Genomic DNA, 12,011 nt, shown 5'->3' on the forward strand with positions numbered 1-12,011 from the left:
CCCCATGAAGATCCACTCTGCACTGTTTTGTAAGACAAGCAAGTACTGCCAAAGGGTCCTGACTTGGAGCCGGAACCTTCCCATGCTGATGGAGCTTAATCAGGGTCCAGCAAGCGCTGGGCAAAGCATCCCTTCTGCACACATCTCTTCTGTGAGTTCCCGAGTTCCGTGCAAGTTCCTAGGCTCTGGGGCTTACCTTCCCCTGCAAACAGCCCTGAGAAGTGACCCTGAAAAAGTTTACAGGTTTTCCAGGTCTCCCAAATAAAGTTCTAGAACTAACGAACAAATGTTAGTGTTCTGTTGCTTACTGGTTTGTTTTTCCTGGTAACTTGCAGTACCGCTGAAACAAGATTTTCCTCACCACTAAGCACTGAGGAGGGGGCTGCGAGGGGCCGGAGGACCCTGTCCTGAGAACCCTCCGCACCCTCCAGTCACTATGGCTGCAGCTGAGTGCATGGCGAGGTGCTCCGGTCACAGGAGAGGAAGGCGGGCCACAGAAAAGCTCTGGGCGGCTCTGGTTCCCACGACTGGAGCCAGTTCCTTCATTGGCTCTGCTACAACACCCGCCCCCCCCAAACCACTGCTGTCCCCGGCCGAGCAGAGCAAACACGCCCGGGCACCCTCCACGCGGCAGGACACATGTGGGCCGGATGTGGGGGAGCAGCCGGGCCACGTGGTGCGGCAGACCAACAACACACTGTGAGATCACTCACAACGAGGCAGGGACTAATGGCACGGGGCTGAGAAGAACCACACAGGCTCGTCTCCGAGTCCTTGCAGCCAGGCGTGAGCAAGGTGCCAGGGAGGAGGCTGGTGGGACCAAGCAGTGGGAAGATCCAGAGGCCACCAGGACTGCCACCTGCTGCCTTTTCGGGGACAAATGTAGGGACCAGGGGCTCTGGGCACAGCATAGGGCAGGCTGGGCCCAGGGTGCTGAGGCCAGGAAGCAGGCAGGCCAGGAAGCAGGCAGAGAGAGTAGGCCCGGCTGCGGGGGCTCCTGTGGCTGGTGTCTGTTCCTCTCCCTGGAGGGGCAATTCACGTGCCAGGGGAGGGAGGTTTGTTCTGTTTTTGCTTGACTGAGGGGTTCTGGCCAAGCCCATGCAAGTGCGAAGAAGACCGATGCGTTCCTGCATTACCAATCCTGTTTGTCCCCCACCCCGTGAAGGCCTAAGGAGGAGAGCATTTCTGCACACAAGGGGCCAGAATGGAGTGTGACCCAGGGAGCCACGTGCTACGAGGCTGCAGTCGGCTGGACGTAAACAGGGCCACACCGAGCAGTAAGAACAGATCGTCACCAGAAATCTGAAAGCTAGTCTTACGCTAAAACCAAATAAATAAGCATTATGAAGTCAACAATCATCACTGATTTTTAGGATAAAATCTAAGCTTTCAATGAGATCTCTTCTTTGCACTAGGGCCCCTGAGCTCGGTCTTCGGTGCCCCCGGCCCGCAGACCAGGGCCTGCACCCCCATCCTCGGGCACTGGGTGAACACAGGCGTGAGGCCCTGGGGGAGCTCAGGCCTGAGTGACCACCAGGGCCCGGGGAAGGACAAGGCCAGCTCAGGGCCAGGCGGGTCTGATAACCAGGTGCCGCAGGGGCTGACCTCAGCGGTCCCCACGCTGGGCTGGACAGCGCCCCTGTCTCGGGGGCTTAGAACACAGGTTCTCAGGCTCGTCTCAACTTTCTTCATCAGAATCTTTCAGGTGGCGTCTGAGAACCCATGTCAGTGAGCTCTCCGGAAGCTTCCGATGTGCTGGGAACCCCTCCCAGGGGCCCGAAGGGACAGAGGACAGCAGGACTCCAGCCCCTCACACAGGGTCCCCCTTCTGGAAGTTCCGCATGCGGCCAGAGTGCAACCACAGGTGGGGCCACACTGGTCTCTGATCACCTTACGCTCATTCTAATCAACAGTCTTCTAATGTACTTCTGATCAACTTATGTCTCATTAAATACAATTATTTTTCAATAAACTTAATTTCACCACAAAAGAGAAGTTTCCACTTGGCTCTAGTGGCAGGTAAAGGAGCCCATCCCCGGTGTGCACTCAGCGGGCCGCCCCCGCAGCCGTCCCCAGCAGAACTGAGACACACAGCCTTTCATAGACAGGAGACCCCTGTGTCGCTAGCCTGTCGGCTCGGGAGCAGTTAATGCCTCCAAGGGGTCCTCTCCAGATGTCGTGGGGGTCCCCTAAATGGCGCACAGTTAGAGAAAACCGGAATGCCTCCGAAAGCACCTCGTCCTCAGCCCTCTGTCCCCCAACACACTCCACGGGTGTCTCCCTCAGGTGGCACCGGGTACCAGAACCCCCGGCGTCACTCACGCTCCAGCCTCCCCCCAGGCCTCCCCCGTGACCTAGTCACGTGCCCAACATCTGGAAACGTGTCCAGACCCCACGTGCCGTCAGCCTGCCCCTCGTCCTGCCGCTACAAACTCCTCAAGTCCAGCCTTTCTCAGCATCCAGGGCCTCTCCGCTTCAGGGCCATGCCCACCCGGGGCAGGCACTGCGGGCACATCACCCCTGCGCCTCCTGCCCGGACACCAGGTCCTCTCAAGCGTCTGTCAGATGGTGAGTGAATGCACAGAGCACGTGAATGCACGTAGAAAATGTGTGACGGGCACCGGCAGTGAGTAAAGCCCCCCGAGCCCAGGCTCCTTTCTCTGCCCCCGTTCCCCACGGTGCAGTACGGAGGAGCGTTCTCGGCAATCAGAAGGGACACTGGGTTCTCTAGGAAGAATTGAAGAATGATTTCTAGGCTGTTATCAGCAGCTGCATAAGTAAATTTCTGGAGAGTTCCAAGGGCCCCTGAGTGGCCCCCCCAATCCAGGGCTGACCTTTGCCTGCTGCCCAAGGGCAGACGCCCCACCAGCGGATGCCCAGCCTCTGCCCCGGCCCAGGACACTGATTCGAGTGCCCTGGTTAGCGTGAAGTTCAAATATGAGGACACCTGAAAACAGGCAATTCAGAACCTTTCTGGTTTTACTGAAGAAGCCTCCTTCACATGGGAGCAGAGTAACTTCCCTGCGCACACAGTTGGCAGCTTGGAGAAGAACAGGCCGGGACAGGCAGACAGAGCCACTGCCTGCAAATAGCCCGGGAAAGACGGAGGCCAGCACAGGAGAGGCTCCCGGGCCAGGCGGCTGGCCCCGGCTGGAGGCTCCCAGTCCCACTGGTCACCCCAGCCTGCCACTCCACAGGGACAGGTCGGCCGTGCCAGCGCCTTGTCCAAGGGCGCCGGACTGACCCCAGGGCTGCAGCGGGTCCACAGCCTAGAGCCTCCCACAGCACAGTGGCCGGCCCACCCATCCCAGTGCAGTCACCCGTGGACCAGGCACAGTCCAAACCCAGCAACGACAGCCGTGGGTGGGCCACATTTTCACAGTCGGGAAGGAAATGCTGACTCCGAGTTTCCTAATGTGGATTCAAGTCACGTCTCCACGGGACCACGGCTTCCCATCCTCCGCGCTGGCCCAGTAACACGGTGGATTGTTAGCTGAGGGGCCATCACGCCAAGGGCACTGAGGAGGGGCCGTCACCCAGGCTCACCCCAGGGTATCTCCAGCGGGTCTTCCCCTGGACCCTGGCCTCCTGCAGGGCCGGGACGTCGTCTGGGCCCACAGGCAGACGAGGAGCCCGGCCGAGGGCGCCGTCTGTGCTCGGCCCATCGCTTAGGGAGAACGATGGCCAGAGCCAGACGCTCTCAGGATACGTGAGCGGGACGAAAGCTGGGAAAGCGGGCCACCTGCATGAATTAAGGACAGAACAGCCGTGGCCTCCTCAGCCAGGCCCAAGCTCTGCCGTGGGATTCCAGCCGGCGCAGGACCACGTCACCGGCTGATGAACGGGAACCAGCTCTAAAAACGCACTGGGAGACAGGAGTCACCTTTCTAACGTAAACTCATAAGCGAACAGATCTGGAAAAGTAAACCCGTTCCTGTAACATCTATCACTGCAGTAACCTAAGGAACCGTAAAAACGAAGTCTTTCTCTTCCACAGTGAGTCCCACCGGAGGCCCCAGCAGCAGGGGCATGGGGACAGGTGAGTTCTCAGCCCCTGCCCACGAGATGCAGACAGAGGCAGCTCCCGTCTCAGCCGTGCCGGAAGGAGCCCACCCCAGCCAGAGCGTGACGACCAGCGCCCCTCCTGAAGGGGCCAGGCCTACAGGATCCTGGCCTGGGGGCATGCGCGCCCGCTGCCTGTGCAGTGAGGCAGGCTGGGTAAAGTGTCCACGGATGCAGGCCAGGCAGTGGTGGACCGGACACGGGACTCAGGGCTGCCCCTCTCCATGTCCTGAAGGGACCCCACACTGCCACATGGCTGCAGGGCCTCACCCTGTGTCTCTGGATACCAACCCTGGGGGCGCGGCGACAGTCCTCTGCAGAGCAAGGCCTGGCCCCCGTGGGAAGGCACGGGCTGTGGGAATGACCGGAAACCCGATGCCCCGCTGACCCCACGAGGGCACAGGCGAAGTCCTTGCAGAGCAAAGGCTCCTCGTCCATCAGCTCTTCCAGGGAAAACGGATCAGCGCCCCGCGCCCCACCCCCCGGCCCACATGCCCAGGCTGCCGGGGAGACGATGCCACAGGGCAGACGAGGCCTGCGGCCTGCCCTCCAACAGCCGAGCAGCTGGGAGGACAGACAGAAAATTCTCACAGTCTCACAGTTGTCTGTTTCACCGAAGAAGCGGCCCCGCGTGCCCCTCGTAACAGCCTTCCGTGCCCGGTGGGGGACTCGCTGCTTCTGAGAGGCACTGAGAAGGCCAAGGCCATGCCCTCGCTGTCCCTGTGGCGGGGCGCTGAGCCCTAGGCGTGAGCCGAGATGAGGTGCCCTGCGGCCAGGCCGCGCCGGCACACTCAGGCCACAAGAGCACCTGTCGCACAGGCGGAGGTGGTTCCTCTGCAGGAGAGCGACAAGGTGGCCCCCACCGGCCCCCAGCCCTCTGCTCACGCGCAGGACTCCTGGCGGGGCTGCCTCCTGTTTGGAATGTGTGGAAAATGGACGACTAAACTCAACGCATTACGTTCAATTTATAGACGTCAGGGCTGCAAACGTATATGCTGAAAAGCTCCATTTTTCCTCTTTTGTAAGTAATTGTGAGCAGATGCTCCTCCACTGATAAAGGTAATTTGGTTAGCGGTAATTCCGAAGTGGAAATTTTCCATCTCACTGGAAACAAGAATGTACATATGATGAACGAGCAGGCAGATGTAATTATTGTCATCCTTCGGGTTGAAAGATTTTTTTTCCCAAAACCCTCCATGGCGGACTAGGGCACTGCCACCGTCCCAGAGTCCCCAGGAAGGTGCCTGTCACGTCGACGCGCAGGAAGGCCACCACAATATTTGCTGGACGCTCTTCTCAGCACTTTACCCAGCAGATCTACAGACTGAAAATTCCACTGAAACATCTTGTCTTCTTGATTAAAAATAAAAATACATTATGCAAACACACTGTGTCCCAGGATTTATGCTAAAGAGGAAAAAAAACACGGACCCCGTTGACGTGGCATAAAAACACACACATGTTTATGCAGGGCAGGCACCACTGAGATTTATTTGCCCAAAGAGTGAGCGTAATTGCTCACACTTAGATACCTGACAAAGAACACCACTCAGAAGCCCTCCACAAAGCCGAGCACAGGCATGAATACATCTCACTTCTGCCCGGCAAGGCCTGAATAGGCTTTGATGCAGGAGGAAAGCTTCAATTCTCTATCAGTTAAAGAGATAAAAAAGGAACAGAACAAGAGCCCCCTGACAGTGAACACGGGCCTCTCTGCAGCCGAGAAGCCCCATGTCTGGGCTCACCCACCCTCCCGGTCTGCAGGACCACAGCTGGAAAAGCGTCAGGCCCACACAGAGGCAGGGCCCAGCTGCATCCACGAGCCAGGGGACCCGGGCCTCGCCGTACCGGGGGCACAGGGGACGGCCACCTCCGTGAAGGGGAGGTCTAGGGCTCCCCATTACAGACACCTGTAGAGGTGCCCCGAAGGGACAGGGGGTCTGAGCTGGAAGAGGACGGGATGAGCAGACAGGGGAAGTGAAACAGAGCAGGATCCGGGACCTCCAATTCCACTCTCAAGGCACGGGCCGCTCCCCCGCAAACCCCGGCGGGCAAACAGTCTGGCCGGCCGCACAGCAGGGGCAGCGAGGAGGCCGTGGCCTGAGTCCGAGCTGCTGGACTGTCTTCTCCCTCGGGCAGTGGGCGAGCCTACCAAGAGTGGGCCAGACACGAAGGAAGAGTGCTAAGACCTCAGGTCGAGAGGAGAGCCTGGGTTCAAATCCCAGGTCAGCTCCTGGAACATTCTTGTGGGCTCTCAGTGCCCTGTGGTCCTCCTCCCCTGAAAAGCCTGCTCCCTCACAGCACTGTCGCAGGAAAGTCCCTGGCATGGCGGCAGCCACCACCAAGAAAGGGGAGCCACTGCCCCGTGTGTGGCCAGAGGGCGTGGGTGGGATGCCAGGAAGGGCCTACCTGGGCCGGTCCTTCAGCGCAGGTGCGCAAGGGGGACTTGGTGCAGAAAATCTGACCGCACGGCGGGCCTGCCCTCAACAGCAGCTGACTGGTATTGCTATGCACAACGTGCTTCTGCAGGAAACTGTTTCCATCATTAATATATGCTGCTGCATTTCAATAAGCATCTTCAAAAAAACATTTTTTACCTTAGAAATTGTAATGGAAATCAATAGGAAGTAAGATTTATTTAGACAATTTAACACCATCTTAGGAATGTGCTGACGGCGTAAGGAGAGAAAACCCAAGCCCCCGCCCCCAGGCTGTGCCAAGAACCCAGGATCCCAGCGGGTCCCACATGGGCACCATTCCACACCGCCATCCTCCATGAGCAAGGAGGGGCTCACCGCAGCTCAGTGAGAACCAGCCACCCTGGACCATGTGGCTGATCAGCGAGACCTCCCCGTTCCATCACGAAGCATGGGGCAGGCCTTTGCCCCCCTCCTGGAGGGAGGCTCTCAGTCCTGGGACTTCCCTCACGGTGGACTGTCCCTGTTTTGCTAACGAGGGAGGCCCTGGTGAGTGCACCCTCAGCGTGGTCGGATGGGGACCGGCTGGGACCCTCGGCTGCCAGCTGTCAGGGGGGAGAGAGGAGCTGGAGACTGAGTGCAACACGGGGCCCATGATCCAGGGGTGCCCGTGTGAGGAGACCCGATACACTGGACACCAGACCCAGGAGAGCTTCCCGGCTGCTGGTGAACACACAGATGCAGCGTGGGGCAGGGCGGGCAACACGCCCCGACTCCGTGGGGACAGGGGACCATCTACAGGCCCAGACCCCTCCCAACACCCCAAGCCCATGGCTCCCTTATTTAGACTGGGCCTCCGGATCTGTACCCTTCACGGTAAAACCGTTCTCCTGAGTACAGTGCCTTCCTGAGCTCTGTGAGCCATTCCAGCGGATCGTCGAGCCTAAGGGAGCCATGGGAGCCGCTGAATTTATGGTAACTCGGACAGCAGTGCAGGCGGGCCCAGGGACTGTGCAGCTGGCGTCTGAAGCGGGGCAGTCTTCCGGACTTGACCTGGGGGTCTGACACCGCTCCGAGGGGTGGCGGCAGCACTGCACACCCACCGGGGGTACACACAGAACACTCCCGCCACCATCCAAGGGCCTGAGGCTGCGATCCGGAAAGACGCTGAGGGCAGAGGTCACACTGCAAACACATTCTCCCAAGATATCTGCTCCAAGGCCGGCTGGATCGTCAAGGTCCTGCTGCGCGACTGCTGTCTTCTTCCACGCTGCACAGGAGGGCGGGGGCGACAGTGGGCCACACCCACAGGCTGCTAACCAGTCCCCCAGCCCCCCGGCAGGAGAGCCTAGCAGGGTCAGTGCATGGCAGCGGGGAGCGGCAGGGAGCGGCAGGGCACGGTCAAGTGCAGTCACTCTCGGGCCTCGGGTCACAGAGGCCACCATGGACTCAGGACCCAGGCGCTGGGAGCAAAATTAAGGCTCCGGCAGGACATGAGAAAACAGCATCTATCTGACACCACGACACAGTATCTTCCCATCTTTAGAGAGGTATCACGGCATATTTTTTTGACAGTAACATTATCTAAAATACAAGTTCTTCCAGAGCGGCGAGGTGTTAAATCACTCTCACTTCGCAGACGTGCTCATGAGCCTCTCAACCAATGCCTGTTTTCATATCAGGAAGCAACAACCAACCTGATTTATTAGAAGGAGCGCAGCTGACAGGCGACTTCCTGGGTACCCCGAGCACAGAGGTGCCGACAGCAGGACAGCCCGCCGCACACGTGCGAGCAGCAGCGGCCACCCAGGCCCCAGAGGTGGCAGCTGGACGCCACCCCAGATGGACAGGAGCTGGAGGGGGCCCAGCCCTTGGCTCTCCCACCCAACACCCACACGGGCTTCTAGATGGGGACATGCCAAGGGCACAGATGAAGAGGCCCCGCCTTGGGTGCCAAGATCTGACGGGCCGGCGGGGCAGCCAGGCCTGGTCTGCAGCCGAGGCAGCAGTCAGCATCCCCCCACCCTCGGGAAGGAGGGGGTGTCTGGGCTCGGCAAGCCACTGACAGAGGGTGCAGTGGGGAACGGACCTGTGATGGTGGCGAGGAGAGCCAGGCAGGAGCAAGGGCCCTGTGGGGAAAGGCGGAGGCTCTATGGCATTACCTGTCCTCCGTGCATAAGTTTTCTGATTCCGTAGAACAAATAACCACCATCGACTTGTTCTCTCACAGCCCCCATGGCTCTGAGTCCAAGCAGGCTGGCTGGGTCCTCCGCTCAGGGCTTTGCAGCTGCAATGAGGGCTGCGCTCTCATCCGGGGGCTCAACCGAGGAAGCACCCACCTCCGGGGTAATGCTGGGTGTTGGCAGGAGTCAGTCCCCTGCAGGTGTGTGACCGAGGCCCCAGCCCTCTGCTGGCTGTCAGCTGGGGGCCACCTACACGTCCTTGCCACGTGAGCTTCTCCAGGCTGGCTGCCTGCTTAAGAGCAGAGGCAGAATCTAGCTAGTCTGCTAACATGGGCTCATAGAGAATGCAACGTAATCACGGGGCGGACAGCCCACCACCCCTCACTCCATCAGGCCATAGGATTTGCCCAAACCCAGGAGCAGGGGATGTGCGAGCGTGGACACCAGCTAACAGGGCTCCCTGGGAGTCCCCCGAGGGCCTGTCTGCCACGTTCACTCGCTGCACTTCCCTTGGCAGGAGCAAACCCCTCTGAGCTACGACACACCAGCCCCCGTGTTCCCCTTCCCGGCAGGACAAGGAGGAGGAGGGTGAGGGCTGCCCGCGAGTCCAGCTCAGTCACCTAGCAGTGGCTGTGAGTCAGGGCCGCAAAGCAAGGCTCTGCCTGACAGACTCTTCCAAACCGAGAGGCAAGGCCCTTTTTCCAATGGGGCAGAAAGCAGAGAGAAACAAGCTCTGAGCTCAACAAACACACGGCTCAGGTAAACAGTTTGCAAATCATCTTGTCAGCAATAAGAAAGCCCTGATGTGACCCAAATCCGCAATGAGGCGGAAGACGAGGCGCTTCTCCAGGAGGGCCCCCTCCACCGTGGGCACTGAACACGGAGAGCGCTGCCGCCAACGTGCCCGCCTGAGTTCTGACCCGACCCGCGACTCCCACCCCCAGGCTGGCATTTAGGTCCGTGCGAGCCCACACTCGCACCAGAGCTCAAGCAGCGGCGCCCACCTGAAGCCCTTCTGACCTCCCCCGGAACTGACCGCCCCTTCCTCGGCTCCCCACTGGGCCGCCTGCGGACTTCTGTGAGAAGACACGTGGCACTTTAGTGGCCTAGATGGCTGGCGCAGCCACCTCACCATTAAACTCTGAGATCGTACTGACCAGGTGCCTTCCGATTCCTTTCCACACCTAGGACCCAGAAGGCAAAGCAGTCAGAGTCTTCCATGAAAGTAGAAGGGATGAGGGACATCTCGGTGGCTCAGTAGGTTAAGCTTCTGCCTTCGGCTCAGGTCATGGTCCCAGCAAACCGGGAGTGAACCGGGTTGAAGCCTCACACCGGCTCCTTGCTCAGCGGAGAGCCTGCTTCTCCCTCTGCCCCTCCCCCTGCTTCTGTGCATTCTCTCTCTGTCACATAATTTAAAAAAATATTTTTTAAAAAAGGTGAGAGGGATGAATGGATGAGAAGATGGATAGACAGACACACTGATTTACGGACACTTTGATGGGTGGACAGTCAAATGATGGAGGGACGGACAGACGGATGGATAGAGGAATGGATGGACGGATGATGGACGGGTCAGGGGAGGGAGGACAAAATGCCGGAGACTAAACAAGAAGTCAAGGGGAGGACGGTTGGGACAGATGATCCCGGGGCGCCTATGGAAAAAGCACTTTCCATGCAAGTTCTGGGACTCCGATATTCTCCTGTCACAAGCCATTACTGAAGACCAGAGTCTAGACGAGAGTCCTTCACTCGCCACAGCAGACACCAATGCCAGACTCCGAGCCGACATCCATCTTCTGCAAAGATGCCCCCCCGACCGCCCCTTCTGACATCACAGGATAACCAGAGAGGCGGCCTGCACTAAGTCACTCCCTCGTCTGCCGTCCTGCTGGCTACGAGCTCACCAACAAAGGCCTCTGTTAAATGCATCCCTGTACACCCAGGACCCAGCACAGAGCACATTTCACAGACATTAGCTGAATGTGTGAAGGCACCTGTGTCCCGATCCAGAGGCCACTCGGTCCGAGATAGGGCTGGAGAAACAGTGGGTCCCCTGGAACATGGGAGAGGGCCCCCGGCCAAGGTGCCCGGCTCCCGGGGCACTCACTGCGAGGGCCAGCTAACGGAGGCACAGGGCCACCTCCCCGCATCCGAACAGCAAACAGGGGCACATACCAGGACAAGGGGGCAGTCAAGCGGGGCTGCCACGGGTCCTGCTGCCGCCTGGACTCTCAGGCCACGACGGAGCCGCTAGCACAGCGGGGAAACTGAGGAGCACCCAGCCTGCCCCTGGTTGGCAGGGAAGTGGTACGGAGCCAGGAGGAGGAGGGACGGGAGGCAGGACAGACAGGGAGGTACGCCACTGCTGCACAAGTCCTCCAGACACAGACCGAGTGAGGGAGCAGGGCCCCAGGGCCACAGGAGTCCCATCTCCCTCTCCACAGCCCACCCCGAAGGTCACTTCTGATGATGACAGGCCACGAGCGGGAGACTCAGAGGCAAGTCGCCCAGCAGCATCCGTCTGCCTCCTGGTTTAAGCAAGTCTAGAACCAAGGCCTAGTCCCTGCCAGGCCTCAAACGGTGCTCAGCGCCTCATGAAGCGGACACTCGCTTAGTGTCCCAAGACTCCACGACAGCAGCAGACCCAGAGTCGTCACACGTTCACGGAGATCCCCGAACAAAAGACACAACCGGACCAAGGCGTGACAGCTGCCAGGAGGCAAGCAGCCCGGCCTGACCCAGCCCAGCCTGCTGCTGCCGACGGAATATGAGGCCACCTCCCCAAACCACCCCCAGGGGTGAGGGATGAGCACCTGTGACCGCAGCCAGAGTACGGGGCAGGGAGGCCAGGCGTGGCACGGGCCACACCAGTGGGACCACCAGCCGCGGTGGCCCATGCCCGCCCATCTCCAGGCCTGGGACTGGACAGCAGAGGCCTTGGGGGCGCCCCGCTCTGGCCTGCCCAGCAGCGGAGCCTTCCAAGAACAGCGCCGGACACAGGCCAGCACCCAAGGGCCCGCAGGAAGCGGGGACGGGAGGACAGCAGTCTGGCTCTGGCTCACGGGCTGCTTTTCTGCGCTGACGTGGCAGTGCTCACGGGCCGCTCTGCTCTGTTCTGATTCAGGGTTAGCAACGACCCCAAGGCTGCCAGCGCATCAACGGGGAACCTGTGAAAGGAACATTAGCAGAGACACAGCAAGAGACCAAAGGTCACCTAAGCACTTAACTTCCACGTTATTTTTTTTAAATAACCAGAGCATAGTTTAAAATGATGAGTTTGTCAAAGAAGGGAGCTCCAGGAAGGGCTCTATCCGTCACCAGCATGTTGCTAAAAGGCCCCTTTACCCCG

The 12,011-nt window shown here is 59.5% G+C and overlaps 1 protein-coding gene across 2 annotated transcripts in view; it reads right to left on the bottom strand.

Annotated features, from left to right (window-relative positions):
* TBC1D22A (TBC1 domain family member 22A) overlaps positions 1–12,011 on the bottom strand; it is a 308,080-nt gene that overhangs the window by 91,985 nt on the left and 204,084 nt on the right. The gene's annotated exons all lie outside the window — the stretch shown is intronic.

Source organism: Martes martes, assembly GCF_963455335.1.
Source record: "Martes martes genome assembly, chromosome: 8".
In the NCBI taxonomy this organism is placed as follows: domain Eukaryota; kingdom Metazoa; phylum Chordata; class Mammalia; order Carnivora; family Mustelidae; genus Martes; species Martes martes.